At 47.9% G+C, this 24,395-nt stretch overlaps 1 pseudogene; it reads right to left on the reverse strand.

The window, feature by feature from the left end:
* The window catches only part of LOC126004270 (U4/U6.U5 tri-snRNP-associated protein 1-like), a 78,391-nt pseudogene extending 58,803 nt beyond the window's left edge, over positions 1 to 19,588 (reverse strand).
* Between the last annotated feature and the right edge of the window lie 4,807 nt (positions 19,589 to 24,395).

Here is a 24,395-nt window from a genome sequence, read left to right on the forward strand (position 1 = left end):
AGATTGGTGATATTATTTATACTTTCATTACCATGATCATTATCATCCATTCCCTATATATATTAATTATGAGATTTGATTCCCTATGAATTGAATGATGAATTTCAGTACTCCATAAGTAGCTAGCACTCTAGTCTCTCTTGCCTATCCTAGCCTGTGCCAATCCCCGTGTCCTTTAGAAGTACAGAATCTTTGTGTATCATCAAGACAGACCCGTTTGAAGAGGCTCCATGATAATAATAGGCAAAAGCGCCATTATAATAATGATAACCATGGGTATTTCCTTGTGCAAGACATTCTCTGAAACCTGTCTGTGTGGGAGCTCAGCTCACATTCGGGTCAGCTATGAGGCATCACATATTCTCCTTATGTCACAGAGGAGAGAACTGGGATGAGAAGAGGTTATATGTGCTGTCTTTGAGGTCACTGAGCTGGCAGGTGGAAGACTTGGGATTTGAACCTCTTTCAGTGGAAGGGCATCCAGGCCAAAGCACAGGAGGAAGTGGATTGTTGATGTAATAGCAATTGGACTTGGACATTTCCTTTGGATAGCCCCATTGTAATGACAGTTGGACCTAGACATGCCCCTAAACGTGCCCCTTGGACACGCCCGCTGCAAGTGACATTTGCCCACAAGTGCAAAAAGGAAAAATTTTCTGGCAGTTTTGTGGGGTGCCCAGTGTAGTCAACAGAACAGTGCCTGCCAGTCTGAGGGAGGCAGGAGATAAAGAATCAGCAATGCTGCCTGTTTTGTTTCTATCCTTCCTATTCTATTTTCTCTTAAACCCAGATCTACAGACCTCCCCTGGTCCTCTCTGGCTAGTGAATCTCTCTCCTCCCCACTCCTCCCTGCCCCTCCCCTCTCTTCCCCTCTCCTCTGTTACCCTCCCCTCCCCCCTCTCCTCTCTTCTCTTACCCTCCCCTCCCCTCTCCTCTCTTCTCTTCCCCTCCCTTCCCCACCCCTCCCCTCCTCTCTCCCCCTCTCCTCTCCTTTTCTCCCCTTCCCTCTCCTCCTTTTCTTCTCTCTCTCTCTCTCTCTCTCTCTCTCTCTCTCTCTCTCTCTCTCTCTCTCTCACACACACACACACACACACACACACACACACACACACACACACACACACACACACAAAACCCCCAGAAAGTGGCAGACTTCAGAGGTTTCTACTTTTCTCTCCTGGCCTGCCTGGACAGAGTCAGCACCTGGGTAGCTACAAATTAGTGTCCCGGGATGGGTACCTGGCCACACCTGGCAGCTGGGCCCCATGAGCCCCCTCCATGCTTGCAGCACCCGGCCCTGGCATCCTTGAGACCTTGCAGCCATGCAGTTATGTAGCCTTGCACCTCTGCAGCCTGGCAACCTTGCAGATAATTGCAGTAATCTGCAGATAACAGCAGTATTCTGCAGTGAACAAAGGAAGGTGGAGAGATAGGATACATCATCATGCAGACTGCAACCCTGCCGGGGATCTGTCCCAGGTGAACAAGGGCATCATGAGGATTAAAAAACAAAAACAAAAACAAAAACAAACAAACAAACAAACAAGACAGACATAGAGAGAAAAACATGGGGCCAGAAGGCTCCTAGCCTCATGGACTGAGAACCCTGACTGTTCTCCACCTACAGTATTTATTGTTCAGGGCCAATCAATATGGGAAGAAGGGCAGATGTTAACAGGCAAATACCTATCTAATGCTGATCAAGCCTAAGTGGGTCAAGAAGGAGTATGTATAAAACAAGGAGCTAATGCAAAGTATCTCTGGATTGTCTTCCTCCCATAGGGGTGGCTGGACAAAAAAGTGAATACAGAACCCCCACCATCAAGGTGCTCCCTGAGATTGCTGGTGTTCTGGTAATTTGAAATTAAGTGTCCTTAGATGGCCTTTTACCACATGCTCCTCACACTATCAATTCTCTAGCTAAACTTACTCATTTCTTGGATGGCTTCATATGCGACAACTACCCAACTCATTCTTCTCCTAGGAGGCAGAATATGGTCCTCCTTCTCCTCTGTGCTGCAGCTTCACCCTTTCTGAGGCTCAGTCCCAGGCAGTGGGGATGTGGCCCAGGAATCCATGGGGTTTTTTGTTTGTTTGTTTGTTTTTATTTTTGTTTTTTAGGTCATACCTGGTAGTGCTCAGGGGTTATTCCTGGCTCTCTGTTCAGAAATTGCTCCTGGCTAGCTCGGGGGCCATATGGGATGCTGGGTTCGAACCACCGACCTTCTGCATGCAAGGCAAATGCCTTACCTCCATGCTATCTCTCCAGCCCTAAAGGAATCGGTGTTTTAACCTCCACATTCCCTTCACAGTCTACTGCCTTGTGATGTCAAATCCCCACGAGGTCCTGCTGGGGGTTACTTCTCCTTTTCGCCACCTCTCCCTCAACTCATAGAGAGGCTACTTGCCTCTTACCTCATCACTAACAACTCTATTGTGATCAGGGCAAAGGCATGAAGGAATGCGGGGATGGGTGCTAGTCCCAGATGCTGGAAACACCCTGAGGGGCAGGGAAGGAGTCTGGAGAGTCTCGGCATCCGCTCCATGTTTGGAGTAGCCATCCTTACTCCTTTTACCATCATCTCTGACCTTCACCCTTGGGTTTCCGTGGAAATGCAAATGTTCACCCTGTAAATTGACACCCAGCTATTACCCAAAATAAAGGCATTTCCCTAATTTTCTCTTTCCTGTTGATTGTTGATTAAATTATAAAGTAAAGTATAAAGGTAGTCAATGTGTTGGGTGAGGCCACCCCAGACACCACACAGCACCTCTAGCCCCTCTGGCTGGCAGGACTCAAGACTCAAGACTCAAGGATAACAGTGAAGAAATAATTCACAAGTAGTCAGTTAAAGTTTCATCAGAGTCAGCTTGCTTTATTACCTCATGGCTTTTCTCTGCCAGGAGCTTCTGCACCGTGTCTGCCTAACTCATGTCTCTCTCTCCAGAGCTCTGTCTGTCTCCTTTGCTGCTGTTCTCTATGCTGCTTATTCCATGTCTCCCCCAAGGCAGACTCTCGTATTCTTCATTCAAAATCAGTCGCCCATTCCAGGTGTGGGTAGGTCTAACATCTTAAAAGAAAGCTTAGGTAAGGGCATTAGGGAGAAGGATACCCCACATTTTCTTTGCACCTATGCCTTTGATATGTAAAAGTCCCTCTGGATCTCTCTCTACCCTCCCCCTGCTGGTTGAAAGGATAAAAAAGAGGTATCAGTTTGGCTTGGTGCTCACAGAGATATGGGATTAGAAGCCAACCTGACTCCATGATTCTCTCCTGATTGGCTTGATTTATTAATTCTTCATGGCTACCCTGCTTAAGACCCATTTGCCTGGGGTTAAAAATACTGTGTGAAGATTTATTTTACATGTGCTTCCTCCCCAGGATAAGTGCCCATAGTGGGGCACCTTCTTCTGGGTCCCTGGATTAGTTAGGTGGGAATTAGGTTGCATGTCTGTCTCTCCAGTTTATTCCTAGGTGATGTCCCACCCTCTCTGTCTTCTTTCTTTGTCTCTTGATGGTCTTTGGCAGAAGGGACTCTGGGGTCCAGCAATGTGGAACTGAGGGTATGGTGGATGCCTTAGGGTACATTTGAAGTGCCGGAGGTGAGCAGGGCTGGGGTGAACAGGGCTGGGGGAACAAGCTGGGGGGAGCAGGAATAAGTGGGAGCAGGGCTGGGTCCCCTCTCCCTGCTTCACAGGCACAAATTGCTTGTGCCACTGAGTGACAGGTAGCTCCTAGGACTGTAGGGCAGACAGGAGCATGGGGAGGGGTGTGAATCATGGGAACAGCCAAGCCACGGATTGGAGTCCACACACCTCTCGCCTGTCACAGAAGTGAATGGCAGCAGCTGCCCTGTGACCTGCTTGCCAGCTTGTGGATGAAGACGGAGGGTGTCAGGGGAGAGACGGCAGCACTGGCAGCTCTCTGACCCCACGAGCACCCCTCAGGCATTCTGACATCAGGCTCTGCTCGGGGAGAGTCACTGCAGCAAAAGGAAAAGGCTGGAGGAACCTGGATTTGAGAGCTGCAGGCCCAGACCTGGATTGACACCCAATAGAAGGCATCAGGACACCCAAAGCCCAGGGGTGACTAGGAGGGGCCCCTGTCTGGTCACCCCAGAAATCTTGCTGTGTATGCCTGGAGATAGTCTTGTCCACCCCAACTCTCACACACTGAGTGCCCTCTGGCTTTCTGGGGACTGGAGAGGTGTCCCTATGCCCCCCAATAGAAAGGTGCAGGGATTGTGGACAGGTGGACACACACCATCCTGGGCTTTAGGGACCCAAGTTAGGAGCAACAGGGTGGCCCTGCAGAGAACTGGAGTGACCTTCTGTTGGGTCCCCACACCCTAGCTTCCTTGAGGCTTCCCTGTACCCTCTGCTCAGACAGGTACCACCAGTCTCCAGATTCCCATGTGACTTTGTGTCTATGTCCAAATATCCCCTCCTAAGTGGGTGGATTGGAGGATGGATGGATCGATGGGTGGATGGGTGGGCCGGTGGGTAGATAGGTGAATGGCTTGATGGGTGGGTGGGTGGGTGGATAGATGGGTGGTGAAATGATGCATCGATGAATGGGATGAATAAATGAGTGGAAATATGGATAGATGGATGGATAAATGGGTGAATAGATGGATGTGTATATGGATGAATGGATAGAAATGTATATGGATGGATGGGTGAGTGGGTGGGAAGATGGATAGATAAATGGATTGATAGGTGGATGGGTAGTTAGGTTGATGGGATAGATAAATCTGTGGATGAATAGATTTATGTATATTTGGATAGATAGGTAACCCACTTAAGCCATGTTAGCTGAGCGGTTCTCTCCCCTGTAGCCTTACTCCATCTGAACCCCATCTCTGAATCAGGTCCTACACCAATGGTTATAAAAAATCCACTTTCTGAGACCAGAAAGATTGGACCTTAGGAAGGAAATTTGATTTATGTGTGCCTGAGCTAGGAGTAAAGGGTAATTTCTTTGCACTGATGGGTATGTCCCCTGCACCACCAAAAGAACAAAAAGCACTGTCTTCAAGGTCAGGATGTCAATAAAGGGTCTTGGATGGAGCAGAGATATCTCTAAGTCAACACGTAAGGAAATTCTGGGAGACAGTTCTATGTCCTTGTTGATTGCAGAAGTGAGATGATGTACAACACCCCCAGAGTTGATGGCAGCTGTTCCCACCCATCCATCCACCCTTCCATCAATCCATCTGTTATCTATCAATCCTACTGTACTTCTATACTTCCTCCCATCCATCCATTCTCCATCTACCCATTTACCCATCCTCCCTTCTACCCATCTATTTATCCATCCATCCATATTTATAAATTTTCCTTTCCATCCTTCTACCCATCTGCCTATTATTCAACCATCCATCTATCTTTCCTTCCTTCCCTCCATCTATCCAACACCATTCACTTATCTATCAATCCTCCCTTCATCCATATACCCATCATCCCATTACTCAACATCCATCTATCCTTCTTTACATCCATCCATCCATCATTTCATTTATAATTCATTCACTTATCCATCATGCATAAATTTATACATTCATATATTCAATTACCAACCTAAACATACATTTATCTATCCACATACCTATACATAATTCATCCCTCTACCTACCTACCCACAATCTATCCACCCACCAACCTATCCATCTCCCATTTATCTATCAATCTACCCATTCACCTACCTACCCAGATAGCCATCTACCCATCCATCAATCCACCCACCTACTCACTCATTCATCCATTCATCCACCCACCTACACACCCACCCATCCATCCATCCATCCATCAACCCACACATCAATCCATCCATCTACTCATTGGTCCATACATACCTTCATGGCAGGGCACTTGCTCATGGGCACATCTAGCAGCCACAGCTTGTCTCAATACTGGCCATGACTTCAAGGCCCTTGCTAAAGAATGGGGCAGGGACAATAAAGAAAGGGGTCACCTCCTGGTTCTGGCTACAAGAGGACAGAAGGATCTAGGAAAGCAGGCACTAATATTCCTGGCAGAGCATGGTTGGGAGTTGAGATATTGCCCTCCACCAGCCTCTGAAATCCAGGATCCTAAGGAGGGGACAGAAATGACTTACAGAGGGGATCCCTAGTGCAGATGTCCTAGATGAGTCATTGCTGCTCTCTTGGGTTTCCATTATGCACCCATGACTTCCCTGCAAGGTTATATTTAGAGCCTTACTCAAGCTCCAGACTGCCTCTGATCCCCCCCCCAAGTCTTCTAGAGGGGGCCCTGTCTTCCACTTCCTCATGCCTAGCCCTCAAGTCATGAACTAGGAAATATTGGCACTAACAAAGTTAGTTGCCTCCCTGAAACTCTGTTAGGTGTCTCTGTGCACCTGGCCAACCCCTTTTTGAGCCCCAAGCGCCCCCATTTCCCTCTGATTTGCCCACAGCCATCCCATTCTGAGCTGATTCTGTTATGAATAAACCTTTTTATCAAAAAAACCAGTGCAAGGAACACATAAATAGGACAAAGCCTGGAACATGAGAGATAGCACAATAAGGAGGGGGCTTGCCTTGCACATGGCTAGTATGAGTTTTGATCCTTGACATCCCATAGGACACCCCAAGACCTTGTCAGGAGTGATTACTGAGCACAGAGTCAGGGTTAATACCTGAGCATGCTGGGTGTGATCAAAACAACAAGGCAAGAGGCCAGAGAGATAGCATGGAGGTAGAGTGTTTGCCTTGCATGCAGAAGGATGATGGTTCAGATCCCGGCATCCTATATGGTCTCCAGTGCCTGCCAGGGGCAATTTCTGAGTGTAGAGCCAAGAGTAATCCCTGAGTGCTGATGGGTGTGACCCCCCAAAAATAAATAAATAAACAAGGCAAAAAAAAAGGTGTAGGGTTTGATATATGGCACAACATGTGGTCTCCTAAACCCCAGCAAGGGTTACTCCTGAGCACAGAATCAGGAGTAGTCTCTAAGCATTACTGGGTGAGCCCCATGGCAAAAAAAAAAAATGCCCAGTGTGATTCACCCATCACTTGGCTCCTCCATCCACTTTATCAGTGAGTAGCCATTGCCCCTGCCTGCTTTCCAGCAAGGACTTGGGGCGTATAGTGAAGCTGTCTTCAGGCAGCAGACCAGTCTTTGGGTAGGCTGGTGGAGAAGGAGGGAGAGGGATGCCGAGTCCTGGCCTATGGCTGGTCCAATCACTTGGTTCCTGGAGGGTCTACTCATGGGTATAGTGGGGGGCAGCTTGGGTGGTCTGCCAGACTGGGATGGGCTCTGGGCAGGCTACCTCAGCAATGCCTGATCTTTTGGGGGGTTGATCTCCCTAAGCTCTGAAGGTGGCTGTGACTCAGATGTGTGAAGAGTCTGAAGAGTAGGGTCTAGGAAATAGGGCCAACCTGGAAACTCCCAGATGCCAGTTGTCAGAAAATGGGGGCTGGGCTCAGGCAGAAGGGGGCTGTGCCCTTCTAAGCCTTTTATGGTTCCACACCAGAACTCTCAGCTCCAGACTCACACTCAGTCTTAATTTTTATTTTTGGTATTTTTAAAAATTACTTTATTTAAACACTGTGGTTACAAGGATTTTCACAATACAGTTGGGTTGTTTGTTTTCCAAATTACAAAGTTGCTAATGATTGAGTTTCAGTCATACCATGTCCAACACCCTTCACCAACACATGTTTCCTGCCATCAATGTCCCCAGTTTTCCTCTGCCCTCCCCCATCCTCTCCCCTGCCTGTCACAAGGGCAGCCATTTTTCTTCTCTCTCTCTTCCTTTTTTCCTTCTAGACACTGTGGTCTGCACTATTGTTACAGAGGGGTATCAAGCCTATCCCTTTCTCTACTTTCAGCACCCAGTTCCTGTTCAGTGATCATTTCCAACTCTCATTGTCCTCATGCTCCCTTCTCTGTCCTCATTGTCTTTCCCCTTCTTTATAACAAGCTTCCTACCATGGACCAATCCTCCTGGTCTGATGCTCATTGTTTCTTATTGTTGTCATTGTTGCTGGGTTTCTTTTTTGGGTAGGGGGGAAGGCTATAGGAAAACTGAGTCTGTATAGGCTTAAATGTCTTCTTGCATTCTTTATCAATTGATAGGAATGTTACAAAGAGGCTGGTGGCTACTCTGAGTCCTTTGGGTTTGTCCATATGCCGTAGGTGTTGTCTATTTTCTTAGTCTTCAGAAAGCCTAAGCTCTGAGGCAGAATTCTCTGGAACATTCATAACCTAGCACAGGGGCCATCATAAAAGGGAATACTGGGGCCAGAGGGATAGTACAGAGGGTAGAGTGCTTGCCTTGCATGTTGCAGACCTGGATTAGTTTCCAGCATCTCATATGGTCTCCTGAGCCCAGCAGCAGTCATTCCTGAGCACAGAGCCAGGCCAGAAACAGGGTACAAGTTCCTGAGAGTGTTATCTTGAGAACCTCTTCCCCACCATCAGAGATAGAGTCTCTGAGTCCTAGGTCCTGTGTCTATACCCTGGAAGGCACCCTATGGGACAACTGAGAGGGCTTGAGGGCACGTCCAACCTATACCCCTTCCCTGTGCCCTCAGCCGAACATGGCTACCCCACTGGAGTGATCAGAGGGAGTAAATGAGGAGTACTGAGTACTGAGTGCTGAGGAGAGGCCTTTGGGATATCCCCAGAGTCCTCACTCTGATGTTGGCCAAATCCTGAGCCTCAGTTTCCCCCGTTGACCCCAGACAATGGAAGCAGCCTTGCCTGTTGAAGAGTCTTTCAAGAAAAGTGTTTGGGGCCTTTCTGCCTCCTGCAGCCCATCAGGGGTCCATTTGCATCCTTGGAATAAAAGTGTTGACTGTTCTTTCTATGCCACGCACAGCTCACCGCTTCTGCAGGGTTTATTTGGAGAAGTGGCGCCCCAGAATGCAGGAAAGGCAAGTCCTACGGCTGCCTGGGCTCCCCCTCCCCTCGGCAATCAGCCCCCCACCAAGGCTGGAGGGGACCCGGGACTGCCCTCTAATGAGTGTCTCGCCCCAGGGGCTGTCGCGAGGCTGTGGGGGAAATGTCTTGTTTTTTAAATGTAAATAAATCATTTCCAGAACTGGCTCTGATCCCAGCGTGTGACTGCTGGGGAGTCTTAAGTGGGCCCTTTACAGCCCTCAACTTGGTTCTTGTCCAATCCAACTCTAGTTCTCTCTCCTGATTCCACAGCACCCCAGCCTGGCTCTGCCAATGCACCTTGCTTGCTTACCTCTGAGGACAGTGAGCTCACCACCTTAGTCCCTTTACAGACACACCCTGAAAGCGGCTGACTCTTCGAACACCTTGGGGTGAAGCTCTTTCCCTGTCACTGTCATTGTAGGACCTGAATCCCACTTTGCTCTGGCCCCTCTTTCCTTGACTACTTGCAATGTATGAAACCAGACTGAGCCTGGAGCTTCCTCCACTACTGTCGCTGGCCCCTTCCTCTAGCTTGCCCACTGTCTTCCCCTTATGGCTGTTCTGAAAGACAGACTCTCCCGCATCTCTTCCATGTTCAGAACCCTAAGACTCACCACTGGTATATGTAGCTTTCCCCGCCGAGGTTAGCAAGTTCTGCAGTCTCATGTGAGAAGCATCTACATTCTTTTCTCACCCTAGTTCAGGACAATGAAGGTGGACGTATGGAAAACCCAGAACAGGAATTTTAACAACCTTGTGCATAGCAAACACCCTCCCTGCTGTGCTATCAAACCCCACTTCCCACCCTGAGGAGGTTTTTTTTTAAATCTTTTTTGTTGGAGAAACATGTCATTAGGGCAGGGACAATAATTAATTACAGGGCCTCTAATCCAGGGGTCTCAAACTCGTGGTCCGCGGGTCGTTTGCTGCCCGCCGTACAACATTTTGTGGCCCGCAGCCGGCCTTCAAATATAGCAGTATTCACAATTATTCGCTTACCGAATAATCGCAATAAAAATCGCATTAGTAAAAAAATCACATTAAACATTCGCATACCCCGAGCAGTTCTGTTTGGGGTGTGCAAATGTGTAATGCAAATTTTTGCGAATTTTTTTCTTACTAATGCGATTTTTTATTGCAAATATTCGGTAAGTAAATAACCGTGAATACTTTGTGCCTAGCGCAGATGTCATTTCCGCTGCTCCTGCCCGCTGTCCCTTGCATTATCAGAGGCCTAAGGGAGAGAAGGGAGAGAAGTTTATTACAGAATTAGATTTTGTCATACCTTCATCATGACTTCATCAAAGCCTGCAGTGAAGAGGAAGATTGATGACAAGCACAGACAATTTCAGGAAAAGTGGGAGACGCAGTATTTCTTTGTTGGGCACAGGGGCATCCCCACATGTCTTATTTGCTTAGAGAAAGTTGCAGTGCACAAGGAATACAACTTGAAACACCATTATTCAACTAAACGTGCTGAGGAATGTGCAAAATATCAAGGAAATGAGAGAGCCAAGTGGGTTGCCAGTCTTAAAGCATATCTAATGAGGCAACAAGAATTCTTCAAGAAAGCAACCAAAGAGAATGTTGCATCAGTCGAAGCTAGTTACATGGTTAGTGAGATGATTGCTAAGGCAGGGAAACCATTCACAGAAGGAGAGTTTGTTAAAAAAAAATGCATGTTACAGGCTGCAAGTATTATCTGTCCAGAAAAGAAAGGTCAGTTTAGGGCCCAGAGAGATAGCACAGCGGCGTTTGCCTTGCAAGCAGCTGATCCAGGACCAAAGGTGGTTGGTTCGAATCCCGGTGTCCCATATGGTCCCCTGTGCCTGCCAGGAGCTATTTCTGAGCAGACAGCCAGGAGTAACCCCTGAGCATCGCCAGGTGTGGCCCAAAAAAACAAAACAAAAAAAGGTCAGTTTATCAAAATCAGCCTTTCTGTCAACACTGTGGCAGAGCACATTTCTGACATGTCAAGTGACATTTATCATCAACTATGTGAGAAAGCCAAATGTTTTGATGCATACTCAGTTGCTCTTGACGAGGGCACAGATATAACAGACACTGTGCAGCTCACAATTTATGCCTGTGGTGTTGATTGCAATTTTGAATTGACAGAGGAGCTGCTCACAATAATTCCAATGCATGGTCAGACTACCGCTAATGAGATATTTCGGCATTGTGTGATACCATTGAGAATGCAAGTTTGCCATGGAAGAGGTTTGTTGGAATAATAACCGATGGAGCGCCATCAATGACAGGGAGGAAAAATGGACTGGTGGCACTTGTTCAAAAAAAATTTGAAGAGGAGAGTGTAGAGAAGGCCATTGCTCTTCACTGCATTATCCATCAGCAGGCCCTTTGCAGTAAATGTCTGCCATGTGACAATGTGATGTCTGTTGTTGTGAAATGCATCAACCAAATCAGATCCAGGGGCTTAAAGCATAGGAGGTTCCATGCTTTTTTAGAGGAAATGGAGTCAGAATATGGAGATGTGCTCTATTTCACGGAGGTACGTTGGCTCAGCAGGGGAAATGTCCTGAAAAGATTTTTTGAGTTGAGAGAAGAAGTGAAAGCCTTCATGGAGAAGGATGGGAATTCTGTTTCTGAGTTGAGTGATCACAAATGGCTCATGGACTTAGCTTTTCTTGTTGACATCACACATAAGCTGAATGTACTAAACAAGATGTTACAAGGCCTGGGGCAGCTTATAAGTGCTGCCTATGACAACGTGAGAGCATTCTCCATAAAACTTGTGTTATGGAAATCCCAGCTCTCTCAGACAAACCTTTGCCATTTTCCAGCATGCAAGGAACTTGTGGATGCAGGCACCACCATTCAGTGGTGAGAAATATGTTGATGCTATTTTTAAGCTAGAGAAGGAGTTTGATCACAGATTTGCAGACTTCAAAAAGCACAGAGCCACTTTCCAAATTTTTGTGGACCCCTTTTCCTTTGATGTGCAAGATGCCCCTCCTGTGCTTCAAATGAAGCTCATTGGCCTGCAATGCAACTCTGATCCCAAAGCCAAGTTCAGGGAGATTAGTGGAAAAGCAGACATGCATGGGCAATTTTTGAGAGAATTCCCCCTCCCCCCAGCTTCCCTGAGCTTTCCCAAATGTTCAAGCACACCATGCGCCTTTTTGGGAGTTTGCCCTAGGGTCCTCCATTGGGATGCAAAAAAGGGGATTGTTGAGCCCCCTGGCCTTTCTTCTAGATTCCCAGAGGTAAGCAATAAAACAAGGTCAGACCAATTGAAAGAAAACAATCCAGAAAGAGATGAAGAAACAACTTTGGGGCTGGAGTGAGAGGACAGAGTAGAAGAGAATCCTGGTGATCTCCATCTCTGGGACCACGGACAGTCCCTCTAGCCCTGCCAGGAGTCATCCTGAGCACAATCCAGAAGTCATCCTTGAGCACAGAATCAGGAGTCATCCCTGAGTAGGTGAGATCCAGAATTTTCTCAAAAAGAAACAGTTGCCAAATCTGGATCCTTCTGCAAAGTGTGGAAAAGACAATGCAGGAGTTTGGGGATTCACACAGTGCTCAGCATCCCGCATTAGACAGTCTGCTGGGGGAAAGGGGCAAGCTAGTTAGGGAGAGTCTTCAAGACAGCCTGAGCCCCTCCCATGGAACCAAACATTTGCCCCTGACCCATTTGGGAGTGGCAGGTTTTCATCCCCAACAACCCCCTCCACGGTCACTTGAAAAAATGGGTTTGGAGCCTGACACCAAGGCACACTATTGGGACACGTTTCCCTTTGCCTCCAGCAAAAGATCCCTGAGTCACTAAGATCCACCCCCTTCAAGAAGCTTCCAGAGAACCCAAGACAGAGAGCAGACATGGAAGAAGCTGTGCGGCTGGCGTGGGCAGAGTCTACTTCTAGTGCCACCTGTACCAGTTGGATCTGCTGACTTGGGCCTTCTGGAATTCCTGGCCTCTGTGATAATCCCACCTGCTTTACATCTGTCTGGGGGCTCATCTCAGCTTCACCAACTGACTTGGTGATAAGCCCGGCAAGAGCAAAGAACCCCACTTTGCCCACAGACTGGCCTTGGGCCTTCTCCTAGAAGCCTCCAAGAAGGCATATGCACAAGGGACTGACTCACTATTACTGTAGGAAAACCAGGATCTGGGAACATTCAGGGGATCAAGCTTTCCTGTTCACCAGCCCAGAGGATAGTCAATTTAGGACATAAAGAAAAGAACATATATTTGCCCATTTGCTATGTGGATAGGTTCCCAGACCTGTTTTATTATTATTATTATTATTATTATTATTATTTATTATTATTTTATTGTCAAAATCTTTTTTTTTAAATCACAGTGAGATATAGTTACAAGGTTATTCATGATCAAGTTTCAGTTCTATGGTGTCCAACACTCATCTCTTTACCAACTAATTTGAGCCTGGCTTTCTCTCCCTCCTAATGAAAGAGCCAGAAGTGTATAAAAGAATCAGAGTGGATGAAAAACTGTAAGTGCACTGTTAGGGCTAGGGAGCACTTCCTGTCCCCGAGGTCTTTCTGGGCCTTCACACACCAATGCATGAATAGCAGATGAGCAGAAGCATGGAGCTAAATGTTATAGACTCCCCCAAGGCACTTAAGTGGCTATAGATTCTAAAGGAATTCAAATAAATCCAGGGGCCAATTCCTGGACTGGGAGGGTTGGGTGGGGGGTTGAGCAGGAACATTTGATAGTTGCACTTTGTAAGCTTCCCCCCATGACAGTATCTCAGGATCGGACCATCTCTTCTTCCTCTCCTGACCCTGCTCCTAGCAATGGTCAATGTGGGTCCTTTTGGTTGCTTTAGTACTAGTGAAGGGGAGAGGGCTGATGGGGATGGAAGGCAGAATGATCCCCAGCAGGGCTCTCTGTAAATGACCCAGAATTGAAAGCCTATAGTCTTTGGCCACTTCCGTTTGGCTTCTCTTGGGGAGCCCAACACCTATAAGGTTCTTCTTGTCTTTATGTGGCTTTAGTAGTTCATTTATTTTTCATTTTGCCATATGGATGGGCCAGTTTATTTATTCATTCATCTTTGTGATTACTCCCAGTTTGGTGAACTGGGGATAAAATTGCTCTAAATATTTGTATTTTGGTTTTTGAGGAGACCTAAGTTTTCCGTTCCCTTGGGGGAATGCCAAGGAAAACTCTGGTCTGTTGGCCGGGTGCTGAGGTAAGACTGTGTTTCTCTTGTTAGAAAACTCTGGCCAACTGACATCCAAAGTGCCATTTGTATTTGCTGCAGCAGCAGCAGGAACTGGAAGCCCCACTTGCTGAGCTTCCTCACCAGTGGCATCTGAGGAGCCCAAGTTCTGGAGGGGGCCATTCTAATTGGGATGCAGTGATAGCTGTTCCCATTTCCTAAGGAAATATGAGCTGAACATCTTTCCGGGCACCTATTTACCATCTGCTGACCTGCTGCAGACAGAGCTGTCTGTTCAGATTGCTTGTCCATTTTTAATTAGGTTGCTTTCTTAGAGCTGAGTTTTCCCTGTTCTTTGTCTATTCTGCATGCAGATTTTTTGTCAGAGATCTATGGCATAAAATCTTCCTGTCTAGACCTTGCTCTTGGTTTTTGTTTTGTTTGTTTTGTAGCCACATCCACAGATGCTCAGAGGTTGCTCCTGTATCTGCACTCAGGAATTACTCCTAGAAGTGCTCAGGGGACCATATGGTATGCTGGAGATCGAACTGGGTGGGGTCTGTTGTGTACAAGGCAAATGATCTATAGCTCTTGCTTCATACTTTGCTTTTTTTTCCCCTCATAACTTTTTCTCCCCCCCCCACGGAACAATAATGAAATCTAACTTACCCATTTCTCAAAGATAGTTCAAGGTTTATTTTAGGGGAGCCATACTGAATGGTACTCACAAAGACCACTTAGTTCCAGGATTCAAACCAGGATTCCCCATGTGCCAACCATGTACTTAACCTTCTGTCTTACCTCTCCAGCTCTCATCTATGTTCTCTTTGAGAAGTTGATCCCCTTGTGTATAGTGTTTCACTGGTGGCTCACCTTGAGTTTATTTCACAAGAAAATTAAGGCCTTGTACTTAAAATATTACTGTGAAAGATTTGTAATCCAAATTGATTTGTAATCAAAATAAAAATTAAAATAAAAAAAGAAGATTAAGGCCAGTGTATGTACAAACATTTATTCTTCCCTAGTACCACACTCTCTGGATGACTATAGCTTAGTCATATGTTCTGAAGTCTAGGACTGACAAGTATATGGCTTTGGTCCTTGGATCCATTTGCTTTGCTTGCTCAAAAATTCAGAGGCACCTGTCAATAACTGAAAGGTAAGTAGAGCTTGTTGGGATGATTTTGCCAGGGGGGGTCACATTGGGCCCCATGGGGCAGGATGGCTTAGGGGATCATTTACTCAAAGAAACCACTCAAAGGTTCAGCAAGACCAAGATCAAGGTCACTAAATCATGTCACTGTGTTGTAAAAACAGCATGGTGCCTGTAGCACCTTCAGCCCTGGCACCTGAAGAAGCAGGATAAAGGCATAGAAATTCACAAGCAGTCAGATGAAGTTTCAGGAGTCAGCCAGTTTTATTTCATAGCCCTAACCGCCATGTGCATTCTCCCATAAGGCTTCTGTGCTAAGCCTTTTCAAGCCGCCTTTCTCTGTTGCCCTCCATGATCCCTTGCTGCCTTTCCTTCCTCTCCCCACTCAGCCGCCCCTCCTCTGTGTGGGTGGGGCTGACCATCCAGGTGGGATAAACAGGAAGTTGGGGGAGGGAATACCCACATCACTGACCTTCATGCACATGCATCCATTCATCTCTGTAATGGGGAATGAAGGGTGAGGGACTTACTAAAGAGGCCACAGAGAGTCAGAATGGGGGTGTCAGGGCTTGTATGTGCTCATGACACTCTGCAACAGATGGACTACAACTTGAGAAGTACATAGAAACCCATTGGACACTTTACAAAGGGCCTCCAGTGCTTGGAGGGCCAGAGGCAAGGCCACATGCACCCACGGGTCTGGGGAGATATCAGACTCCACCTATTATTTTTGTTTTCCTTTGAATGCAGCTTTAAAGAGCCACCTCATGAGGCTAGAGCAAAAACACACGGGAGGACATTTGCCTTGCAGTTGGCAGACCTAGGTTCAATCCTCAGCATCAATCCTCAGCATCTCCTCTATTTTGCCAGAAGTGATTTCTGAGCACAGAGCTAGAAGTATCTATACTCCTGATTGCAGGGTATGGAACCCCCCCTCCCCCAAATAACCCAACAACAAAAACAAAGCCATGTACATCTAAAATAGGATTTTCAATAAAGGAGAAGGAAAAGCTGCCATAGGACAGGAAGTATCTCACTACAGTCAGCACCTTTTGTTGAGGCTCCATGTGAGTATGGACCACGCATCTTAAAATCAGTGTCAGAAAAATGGCACATTGACCAGAAGAAGATGAACAGGACAGAGGGAGGCACTTTACAAACCTGCAGGCTACCCCACCCTGGGTAAATTCACAAGGGATGTCCCCATGCCCCAGGGAGGACACCCCTAGGAGCTTGGCCACCTCTGGGGCTGAAAAACATAGGTGGGTGGCTGGCAGCTGCTGTCCATGGTGAGCACAGAGCCAGGTGAATAAGCACCCTCATCCTAGTGGCCAACAACCCTGATTCCCTTCCCACAATCTAGAAGCCAGTGAAAAGCAGTAATCAAGGGCTCCATAGAGCATCAGCCCTGGTCAGAACAGCAAAGACAATGCAGGGGCAGGTGGACCACTCCAAAGTGAGGGAGCAGGGATTGGAATGTGGGGAGATCTCAATTAACTACCTCCACAGGGGCATTCTTCCAATTGGTCCCATCCATGGGGTACCACATGGTTCTTTCCAGCCACATCCAGACTCAACACCTCTCTTGCCTTTTGGGACTCCATGGGAGCATGGACTCCATGCTGTGGGGCTGAAACTCAACTGGAAGGAACGGGCAGGCTGACCGGATGATGCTAGCACTTGGGTGCATTTCAGATTCTTAAGGGGCATTTTAGATTTGGGGGTGGGGCATTTGTCATATCTCAGACAGGGCCCATCTAACTCCCTTCCCTTGCCAAATCTGCCATTGATATGGGACTGCTGGGTCTGTGCTGTCTGTCCGTGAATATTCCTCACTGTATAGATGAGGAAACTGAGATAAGGAACAGAATTGGCCCCAGGCTGCAGAGTTCGGGGTGCAATGGAGAACAGGAGCTTCAGGGCTCATTCTGGCCTTTTGCAGTAGGAGCCTGGGTCACCCCATCCTAATTTGCCCTGCTCTGCAGAAGGATGGTGAGAAAAGCTTGCTTCTGAACCATCTCTGAGCTCCTTCATGAAACAGAGCCTCTGTATTTGTTGAATGACTGGAGGGTGGAAAAAGATTTGAGGACCACTTTCTCTTCCTCCAGTGCTTGGTCCCAGAATGCATTGCTGCTGGAGCACTGTGGCTCCTGAGATCCACTCAGCCTTCCTCTTGATGCCTCGGAGACTTGAGACCTAGAAGTACTCAGGTATTTGGTTTGCAGACATCTCTGTGACCCCGAGCGCTGTGAACCGACTCTCCCTGAAGCTCCCCCTGCCCATTGCTTCTCTTCTATTGGCTGCAGGATACTGGTAGGAGCAACCCTGCAACCCTGCATGTGGCCCTTTCTCTCCCAGGCCCAAGGGGGTTTCCATGTATGATTTCAGAACAGTGTGAGAACCTTTAGAAGCAGCCCCCAGTGCTCTGTCCCATCCCCCTTGCCTCACCCCAGTCCTACCCTGATACCCGAGTATCACAGGCAGTCAGCAGCCTCCTGCCTCCTTTTTCTGTTTTGTTTTGGTTTTGGTTTTAGGGTCATACCCAGCAGTGCTCTAGGATTACTCCTGGCTCTGTGCTAAAAAATCACTCCTGGCAGTGCTCAAGGAACCATATGGGATGCTTGTGATCAAACCCAGGTTTGGCTGTGTACAATGCAAATGCTCTACCCAATGTGCTATCACTCTGGCCCGGCATTGAGGTGTTGTTGTTGTTGTTTTTTCCTAGTCCCCTTGTCCAGTTGCAGAACAGTCCTGGTCGGTCTCCTTTCCTCCTCCCCTGCTCTTCCTTCTTGTACCTAGCGCCACCCAGGGGCTATTCCTTCACCGCCATGTGACAGAATCCTTCCTGCCACTGACTGCCTGGTCTCATCTGATCCCATGCTCGCTGGTAGGATCTAGTCCTCCCAAGTAGTCACACTAATTCTTCAGAACAATGGAAATTCTACCATGTGGGTGAGACTAACATAAAACCTGCCTATATTTGGGTCCTGTCTTGGATCACTCCAGCCAGGCTTTGGCACTTCATAGGTGAGTCAGGTGAGACTTGGGATACATGTGGGCCCTGCCCTCTAACCCCCTGGACTCTGGCACCTCTGGCGTTTGAGACCTGAATCTTCTCAGATCATCAGTTTGTGTTTGGGACCCTGAAGTTTGGCGGTGCCTGGGGTCACCTGGTGGCGGACCTAGGCACTGCAAGCAGTTGCTAGGTTTAGAGGGGTTGCCGGGAGGGGGAGGAAAGCCGCGGCGGACCCCATGCCAATTCCCAAAGCTCCTCCATTCATTCCTAGACCAGGGTGATTCCAATTGCTCTAAGACCCAGGGGGCAGACAGGGGTGAACTTTCAATTCGTGCTTAGAAGTCTGGAATTCTCCTATTTGAATCTGTCTTGAATCAAAGTAAACGTGCCTCCGTTTCCCCATTTTATCAGCCAAAAGGCTAGATTCCATTTCTGGAAATCCTCTTGGCTCTAAATGCGTCCATACCATGACTAGTGGGTCTAGACTCTGAACCCCTTCCTGTTCATTATCATATCACCCACATACCCAGGTGGCACCCCATGTCCCTGGTCATTATACTTGATTTCAAATCTTTATCTCTCTTTTCCATTTTTTTCCCAGAAGATGTCAGAGGACCGTGGAATTCTGTTCTTCTTTTTCTTTTTTCAAGAACCAATGTTTTTTGTTTCTCTTTATTTACGTGTGTGTGTGTGTGTGTGTGTGTGTGTGTGTGTTGGGTCACACCCGGCAGTGCTCAGGGGTTATTTCTGGCTCCAGGCTCAGAAATTGCTCCTGGCAGGCACGGGGGACCATATGGGACTCCGGGATTCGAACCGATGACCTCCTGCATGAAAGGCAAACACCCTACCTCCATGCTATCTCTCCGGCCCCCTTTATTTACTTTTTTTTTTTTAATTTTGGACCACGCCGGTGACACTCAGGGGTTACTCCTGGCTATGTCCTCAGAAATCGCTCCTGGCTTGGGGGCCCATATGGGACGCCGCGCTGTGTGCAAGGCAAACTCCCTACTGCTGCGCTATCGCTCTGGTCCCTATATTTTATTAAATTTTAAACACTTGGGGCCTGAGCGATAGCACAGCAGGTAGGGCATTTGCCTTGCATGTGGCCGACCTGGATTCGATCCTCACCATCCCATAAGGTCCCCTGTGCCTTCCAGGAGTGATTTCTGAGCTCAGAGCCAGGAGTAACCCCTGAGCACCATCTGATGTGGCTCAGAAATAAACAAACAAAATTAAGCACTGTGGTTTACAATATTATCAATGTCAGGGTTTTATGCCTAACACAATCCCTCACTGTAACTCCACCCCGGGTTTGCAGGTAACCACCTGCAAAACCCGCCCATTTATGGGAGGCATCATGGGCGGATATCACCTGCTAGAACCCTCCTATTTCCTGGGAGGGGTCTGGGAAAAGGTAACTTAAGGCCTTTGACCAAGGGGATGAGGCCCTTTTTTGCCAGCATGGAAAGGTATGAGGAAAAGACATGGCCAGACAAGTTAAGACGCAAGGCAAGCTAAGGATAGCATGCATAAATAAATGGTTGAGATTGACCACACATGTGGTGGATAGGGTATGAATAAAACTGATGCTTCCTAATGCCTGTCTCTGGATGAGTCTGATTCCGCCATTCACCTAAACCTGGGACCCACCAGCTGAATGGGGGTTGCGGAGCCACGAGGCCTGGGATGGCAAAGAAAGGTCCCTCCATTCGTCCCATCACCATCCAGCTCCATCATTAATTATTTAATTCTACACCTCACCACACCCTTCCACAGCATGGCCAGTTCCCTCCAGTGTTCTGCCCCATCCTAGTCCAGTCCTCCTCCTGCCCAAACTCCCCGCTTAAAGACCAGTTCTCAGTTTCTGTTGCCTTTGGGCACGTGTTAGTCCCTGACTGTGTTTCTTTATATCCCATACACGAGAGAATCATTCTGTGTTTGTCCTCCTTCTAGCTAATTTCACTGAACAAGAAACTCCAGATTCATCCGTGTAGCCATAAATTGCATGATTTCATCTTTTCTGATGGCCCAGTGGTTTTCCATTGTGTAAATGGACCATCATTTCTCTATTCAGACATCTGTTCTGGAACACTTGGGGTGTTCCCAGATGCTGTCAACTGTGAGCAGTGCTGCAATGACTATAGAGGTGCAAATGTCTTTTCTGAATAGATTTTTGAGCTCTTGGATTAGATCCACAGGATTGTGTTGTATGGAAGTTCAATTACTGGCTTTTTAAGAAGTGTCCATATTGTTGTGCAGAAAGGTGAGATCAGATCAGCACTGGATGGGGAGGAATCGGTGGCCCTTGTAAATTTCTTGTAGGTTTCATGTAAATTTCTGCCCTCCACCAGGTATCTGCAGAACACCCTTCCTGGTACTCCAGTTCTTGCTCTTCTGGCTGGTCTTGTGCTTGCTTGATGCTTCTTCCCGCTGATGCACAAATGTTTGGAAATGTCCTTGGGGTGCCCTCATGCCTCCCTTTCTTCAGGGTGGACTCTTGCCAGTGGAACTGGGATCAGAGCTCTTTCTGTGCCTTAACTGAGCCTGTCAACATGCCCATCCCCAAGCTGATCGAAAGGTTTCCTCATCTCAGCCATGCTTAAATCCATCTCAGTCTCCACATCCTGATGCACTGGGTTCACAGCCAAGTCTTCTGACATGCAGTATTTCAGTTAGGAATGAATTGGATGAGACACTAGACTGTCCAGGTCGGGATGTGTCTAGAATCTCAGTCTCCAGCCTGCAGCTGCAATTGGCAGTCCCTCTGTTGCTCCTTGGATAGCAAAGGGACATCCGAACCCCTCCCACTCTATTTTGCTCAGCACTGGACAAAGACCTCTAGCCCCTCTCAGGTCCCCTGACCTCTCCCCTAGAGCTCTACCATTGCCTTGTGTTGGGAGTGTGGCTCCATCCTACTGTCTTCGAGGAGAATGTGTTTGGGGACTCAGAATCAATCACAGGCTTGGATCTGCCAAAAGGGGTGAAGAGTTAAAAAAAAAAAAAAGTTAAGGGCCAAAGTGAGAGTACAGCAGGTTTTCCTTGCATGTAACCGACTGGGGTTCAATCCCGGGCAACCCCTATGGTCCCTGAGCCTGTCAAGAGTAATTTCTGGGCACAGAGCCAGGAGTAACCCCTGAACACGGCTGCGTGTGACCACCCCCCATCCCCACCAAGAGCTGGATTCTGCAGACACAACATGTTTGGGGGCTCACACATATTGATATGACCTTGCACCCAGGAGGACATATATCTGGAGCAGCAGGCATCCACCTTCATGCCACCCCACCCCAGAGGTGGAGGGTCTTATCCAGAAGGAAACTTGTAACTAACTTGTCATCAGTGTCAACAGAGTTCACCTCTTCAGAAACTCCAAGGACGCTGAGCAAGTCCCAGAGCGCCCTCTTGTGGCAGTCTGAGTCCAAGGTTGAGCTGCACTTGTGATTCATCTCAGTCAGAGGAAGGAGGAAGAGGCCCAGGGATGCTGATTTGGTCCAGGAACATTCTGGGCCCTTCGCTTCACCTCTCAGGTTTCTCCTCCGAGGAATAAAGGATTCAGGGGATTGAGCAGTTTTCAAGGAGGGAGATGCGGAGCACAAAAGGGGCAGGGAGGAACCCCAGGTTCCACCCTTATATAGGGGCATTGTAAAATAAAACACACGAGTTTGTAAGACCATCCCACAGCCATGTTTCTAACACCTTAGGGGATGGGTCTGAATAAGCAGGGTAGCCCCTGGTTTATAGTAAGCCAAGCCAGTCAGGAGAGAGCCATGGAGCCTAGTGGTACCTCTGAGCACCAAGCCAAAACTGACTTTTCTTTATTATACTAATATCCATCCACCAGGAGAGGGAAGGTCAAGAGTGAGACACAAGTACCTATCCAGTGGGCTTTACATATCAAAGGAAGAGGCTTAAGGAAGGAGGAAATTGGGGTAACACCTTTGAAGTATTAATTAAATTAATAAGAGTTCTAGATGGTGCTGGATGATGGTGGATGGATGGTGAGGACTTTCTCAGCCAGGCTAGGTACCTGCAGTTTCTTTGACCTGTGGGGTCTGAGGAAACTATTGGTGAGAAAATTATCCACAGCAGTCATATTTCAGGAGACATGAAGCTTTATTACTAATAGGCCCTAGTCACCATGTGCATATCTTACATGGCTTCTCCGCTAACCCTTTAAGCAGCCTCCTTCAGCTGCCCTGCGTCTATCCTGTCTCACCTCTCCGCATCCTGCTTCCTCCTCCTGCTGAATCTTTCCTGCTGAGCCTCTCTAGCTGAATCTCCCCCAGGAAACCCCTTAAATTACCAACCACAGATCCCCTCCCAGCTATGGGAGGGTCTCACCATTAGGTAAGATTATCATTTGGCCTGGGGAGGGATAACACACCTTTGGGTTGTGGTTGAAGTTAGGGTTAATTTTTTTTTTTTAGGTTTTTTTTTTTTTTTTTTTTTTTTAGTTTTTGGGCCACACCTGGCGGCACTCAGGGATTACTCCTGACTCTGTGCTCAGAAATCCCTCCTGGCAGGTTTGGGGGACCATATGGGATCCCGGGAATTAAACCCAGGTCCATCCAGGGTTGGCAGCGTGCAAGGCAAACGCCCTACCACTATGCTATCACTCTGGCCCCTGGGGTTGATAGTTGGATGTCATCTTATACGGGCATAACACAGAGAAGATTCTGGGCCTCAGAGGGGTTAAGTGCCTATCCTTGGCCACCCAGTAGATACAGGGGAGGACAGATGGACCCTCCCTGCCATTCCTGGTTCCCAAGGCATTCCCATCACTGGAAAAAAACATTTGGGTCCTGGGATATCTGGGACCAGAGGGACAGAGTTGGTGTCATGGTCAGTGAGGCCCTAGCATCTCCTGGAAGTCGTGTCCACTCAGGAGCCAGGGGCTTGTCAAGGACCCACAGCCTCTGCCAGAACACATCCTGGTGCACCCACAGCGTTGAGTACCTCAGCTTACCTAGCACTTTTGTGCTAACCCTGTTGACCAGCAAGGATCAACTTCAGTCCCCCTGGTGCTTTTGAAACCCAGGATATTTTCCCCAGCCGATGGCCAGGAAAGAATGGGTCCCAGGCTGATGACCAGAGAGGCTTGATTCCATCCCAATGATGCTTATGTAGAATAAAAGGAACTGGGATAATGTGCAGGGTAGCAGGGCCCAGGACACCAGAGATGGGCAGCCAGGGACAGGAGGGGACATGAAGAAGTTAAAAATGAACATTGGGAATTGGGAATGTTTGGGAGCAACACAACGAATGGTAAAAGTGATCTTATCTCTCTTGACCAGAACTCTCTGTGAGGGAGGAGGAACAGCCCAGAGTCAAGCCTGAGAGTGATTATTGATCATGGGGGATGGTGTCCCTCTTTGTAATGTCCTTCCCCATCCCTGGAGCAGTGTCTTTCAAGCTTTCACCTCAAGGAGAATCACTTGAGCAGTTGCTCGACAGTCCCCCAAAACAGTTGCTCTACAAGGTTCAGTCTGCCTGACGGTTTAGGAATAGAGTAACGGGGGCTGGGGGACTTCAACCACACCCACCTTTGGTTGAGGCAACCTAAGGAGTTGGGAGGAGCACAGAGGTTCCAGTACTCATAGGAAGATGCAAGAGGAGAGGAGGGAGGAGCTCCCAGACTTGGCCCCAATTCAGACCACACAACTGCTGCCTCCCTGGACCAGGGAGAACCATGCTGTGCCTCAGTTTCCTCCTCTCTGCAGTGGTTTATCCAGAGGATGCTGTCATAGCGTATGTGTGGGGAGAGGTGTCAGTTCCTGGCCGGTTGTGCAGGGTCACTCAGGGTTAAAGGTCAGGCGTCACCAATAGCACCCATGTCCAAGGGGAACCATGGATATTAGAGCTCATAGGGGCTAGCGCAGGAGTGGTGGCATTCGAGGGGCTTCTCCATGTGGGTGACTGTTGTAGAAAGCTACATGGAAGAAAAATCAGTGATGGAAAAACTCCAAAGCTTTAGGGGTCATGGATTCTGAGAAAAGGTAGTAAACTGAAGGGCTCCTAACAAAACTTCTCAGGATGTCCATGCCACACAGGGACTGTCCTGGGGCGGGAGCCCTTGTATACTGTCTCCTATTGTTACCCTTCCCTGAAGGAAGAAAATACCCAGAAATTATACCTACAACCTCATCATTCCTCACATTCCCTTATA

This window comes from Suncus etruscus, chromosome 3, assembly GCF_024139225.1.
Source record: "Suncus etruscus isolate mSunEtr1 chromosome 3, mSunEtr1.pri.cur, whole genome shotgun sequence".
NCBI classification, from domain to species: domain Eukaryota; kingdom Metazoa; phylum Chordata; class Mammalia; order Eulipotyphla; family Soricidae; genus Suncus; species Suncus etruscus.